This window comes from Herpailurus yagouaroundi, unplaced genomic scaffold (genome assembly GCF_014898765.1).
Source record: "Herpailurus yagouaroundi ecotype Mexico unplaced genomic scaffold, PumYag 250, whole genome shotgun sequence".
Lineage (NCBI taxonomy): Eukaryota > Metazoa > Chordata > Mammalia > Carnivora > Felidae > Herpailurus > Herpailurus yagouaroundi.
The window spans coordinates 11,781,944-11,786,062 of NW_024412467.1; the positions used below are offsets into that span (position 1 = coordinate 11,781,944).

At 48.2% G+C, this 4,119-nt stretch overlaps 1 long non-coding RNA gene across 2 annotated transcripts; it reads left to right on the top strand.

Moving 5' to 3' along the window:
- Positions 1-1,519: 1,519 nt before the first annotated feature.
- LOC121020467 (uncharacterized) lies at positions 1,520-3,835 on the top strand. Of its 2 annotated transcripts, XR_005786144.1 has the most exons (4): positions 1,520-1,965; positions 2,570-2,698; positions 2,824-3,034; positions 3,261-3,835. It is a non-coding gene; the product is annotated as an uncharacterized LOC121020467 (long non-coding RNA). The 2 variants fall into 2 exon arrangements; XR_005786143.1 differs by having other exon boundaries at positions 1,537-2,698.
- The last annotated feature ends 284 nt before the right edge of the window (positions 3,836-4,119 follow it).

Genomic DNA, 4,119 nt, shown 5'->3' on the forward strand with positions numbered 1-4,119 from the left:
TATGAAAAAATTTATTGGATCTTAATTTGCAAAATTAGCTCCCCCCCATCAACCCTCAGTGTATTCTCAGTTTTTAAGAGTCTCTTAGGGTGTTTTTTTTTTTTTAAAGAAAAGGTGTGGCTATGAAAAAATTTATTGGATCTTAATTTGCAAAATTAGTTCTGGTTCATTTTATTGCCGTAATTTAATACTTATAATGATTTTCTGACACATATGTTTTAGCAGCAAGATCTACTTCTTATTCATTTTTCATTTCGGTACAGCTGAAGTCTATTAGGTAGGACGGTACAAATCAGGGAGAGAAGAACCTCGCAAGAAATGGACTTCACGATGTCATCTTAGCATCCTTGAGACACGCGCTGAGCCCCTGTAAGCGCAAAGTAGTCACAGCCGGAGGTTTCGGGCAGAAGGACACAGGCAAGCAATCCTTCTTGGAAAAGGGATTACTTTTTTGTTTTTTTTTTTTGCTGTATCATCAGCAACCTCTTCATTGTCATCATCATCATTATTGCAATTTTTGTCCAAGAGCGCCGTGAGATGCATCCTGTTGGAACCCGTCCCCCTCGAGCTGTAGCAAGCACAGCCTGCCCAAGTAAGCTGCCGACTAACACTCGGAAGACGCAGGTCATGGACACAGAGGAGCTAAGGTCAAGGGACTCTGAGGGCGTGCTGCTCATCCTGACCTGGGTGCTAGGGAGGGCGTCCCGGAGGAGAGGGCCCCCGGGGTTGAATCCTGCAGGTGGTTCCTTAGGGCAGCGACTGTGTCTTTTTGTTTCTGCATAGTCACCTGTGACGCAGAAGGCACGTGGTAAATATTTGCAGAGAGAACCAACGAAGGTTTACTCTCTTTTTGGAAGTTGATTGCCTCAAGAACCCTGCCGTTGTGCACTTGCGATGTGTCAATAAATACACAGATGAATTACAACAGTTAAAAATGAAACACTAGAGAGACGAGATTTCTGGGGTGTGTGCACCAGCGTGGCACAAGGGGCCTCTTCTGACTGATGCCCTCGCAGGCCTGATCAAAATGATAAAGTCCTTACTGAGTCATAAGGGTGTCCAAGGCCAAGGCGGAGGGAATAAAATGGTACAATATGCATGTAGCGGTGACTGATTTCAATGACCTCAACAGCCTCTCCCAAATTCCCTGCCTGTTTATTTTGGGAAGTACCTTTACCATACACGGGGTAAGACGTCATCAGCCATGGGTTCCAAGGCTGTACTCGTGGAAGACGTGGCCGTCAGCCAAAGAAAGGGGACCATTACAAAGAGAAAGATGTTACATCCAACTTCTCCCTCCTTCTCTCTTTTCTTTTCTTCTCTAAGATTGTTTTTGGTTGTACTTATCTCCGTGATTATTTTCAGCATTTAAAAAGAGAGAGATTCTCAGTACTTATTTTGGAATACGAAAGACAAATGTTTTTCCCCATTGCTTACTGGGTGAAGGTGGCGGGGGGGGGGGCGGGATTTTAATATTAGCATCATCAAGTCAGTGATTTCAGAGAAGATTCTTGGAACTGGAAATGTGTTTGGCCAGTCTGTATTAACTCCCATCCCAGCGATATTATGACCATATATCCTGGACCTAGATGTTCCCATTCGGGGAAGAAAGAGGAACACAATAAATTTTGCAATATTAATTGTGAATCTGGCAGATAGCTTATACCTAATATTTTTGTTTTTGCTTCTGTTTCTAAGAAATCTCCCCGATGCCGAGTACTAGCTGAGAAGGATGTGGTATGCGTGCCTTAGCTCAGGCCCTTTGGCTACGCATTCTTGGAACTCGCAGCGTTTGGAGCTTCAGGACGTCGTTGGCTCCTTCCATTCTGTTCCCCTCCCTTGACCAAGTGACTGGTTGGAAGCCATTTGCTTTTCTAAGAGACGGAGCTGGGATAGAGTGTCTCTTGCCTTCCAGAAACGAGAACTCATGTTTTTTGGAGATGGAGAGACACGCCCATTATAAAGGTGGGAAAGGGTGAGGATTCTAGAGTCGGGCGGCCCTAGGTGTGAATCTTGGCTCTGTCAGTGTGTGAGGCAGGGGCATGTTGAGCCCTAAGTTTCTCCTTCATGCTGTAAAAACAGTAATGATACCACAAGAGAGGGGTTGGGAGAATTAAATTGGATGATGCGGGTCGAATAGTTTGCTGTGGTCCCTGGCACACGAAACGTTCTCCGACATCTGTCGGAAGTAACAACGAAAACAAAACCAAGAAGCAAACTAACTCCCCTAAACTGGGTTCCTGGTTCTTTGGGCCAGTGGGACCAGAGTTGTTACTGGTTAAATATCTTCCTCCTGCACAGCCTGTCGTGTGCCCTTATCTTCCTGGGGGAGAACGTACATGCTTATTTCCTCTGAGAGAGAAACACAGGAGCCCTGTTCACTCCCCATCGGGCTTTGGGCAGAGAGAGACAGATGTGGTAGGCTGGTGGCTAGAGATGGGGGCAGTGAGGGAGGGCCCCGATGAGCAGTCCCCAGGAGCAAGAGGGGTCTGACAGGTCCAGCTGGCCCAGCAGGACCAACTGTGTGGGACAGCGGACCCCCACTCTGGAACCCAGCCTGTGCCCGCAGGAGGAACAGCAGGGGTGACCCAGGGTGGGAGTGATCTCCACCAGCAGGGACCCTGCCCCCGAGATGGACGCAGGTCAAATGGCGTTTGAGGAACCGAAGAACGTTGGGAGGGAATTATAGAAGCCTCTGGTAAGTCAAGCTGGTGAGGGCTTAGAGCAGGGTTTCACTCGCAGACTGGGAAATAACTATTTGCACGCAAAATGATCCCATTGAATCCCGCAATAACCTTGTGACGTTTTTATGGTGCTTTGCAGATCAGGAGAGTGGAGGCCCAGAGAGATGTGAATCACTCACTGCAAGTCACAGGCATCAGCTCGAAGCCTAGACGGAAAACGAACCTCATCGATTTCAAAGTCTGTCCTGTCCATGTCACTGACCCAGCTAAACTTTACGGGACTACATTTTCCCCTACACTTCTCTCCCTGACTTCAGCTCTCTGGCGATGGGCTGTGTGTGAGTGTCTGGGTAAGTCAGCCGATTCTGAATTCAGGCTGTCTGCTTGCCCGTCCGGCCTGCACCACTTACTGGCCTCGCGACCTTGGGCCAGGGAACTAAATTCTCCGTGCCTCGGTTTCCTCATCTGTAAAGAGGGACAAGTTAGGCAGGGCTGTTCAGAGAAACAGAACAGATAGGATGTGTGTGTGCGTGCGTGTAAACACGCACGCACACACAATCCTATTTCTATGTATAGAAATCGATGTATTTTAAGGAATCGGTTCGAGTGATGACGGAGGCTTGACAACTTTGGAATCTGCAGGCAGGCCAACAGGCTGGGAGAAGACCCAGGGAGAAGCTAATGTTGCAGCTGGAGCTTGAAGGCAGTCTGGAGGCAGAGATTCCTTTTCCTTGGGGGAATCTCAGCTTTTTTTTTTTTTTTTTTTTTTTTTTTTTCTTTAAGACCTTCAACTGATTGGGTGAGGCCCACCCACACTATAAAGGGTAATCTGCGTTACTCAATGTCTGGTGATTTAAATGCTAATCTCAGCTAAAAAGTACCTTCCTAGTGATATCTAGACTGGTGTTTGACCAAATATCTGGGTACTGTGACCTCGCTGAGTTGACATACGGCATTAGCCATCACGTGGGGCTAATAAGATCTATCTCCTAAGATTGAAGGGGGGTATCCGTGAGCTGATGTAGAAAAAGAGCTTGGGCACAGGTAAGTTCCGGCTACGTATTACCCGTTGTTCTTCCCGGAACTGGACGTGCTGTCTCTGGCTTTGGCTCAGACGGGTCATTTCTGTCCGTGGACCAGCCCTCTGGTAGCCGGCAGGTTTGAGTTCTGTCTCAAGTTCTGCTTCTTGCGGCTGCCGTGAAGTCCGGGTGCCTCCTGTGTGGCCCCCCGCGTCTGGGAGGAGATTCATGTATCCTGTTTCCCAGGATAAATTAGGATCCTGGGCGCTGCCTCCCATGGACGGCCTCGGTAGAGGCCCAGGAGGGGAAATACCGCAGGGAAGGGCGGCTGAGGACGGCTGAAATGGCAGGGCAAGAATGCCACCCAGAGAATCTTTGTTGTTTATACCGGTGGCAGGAAACAAACATAATGCTCT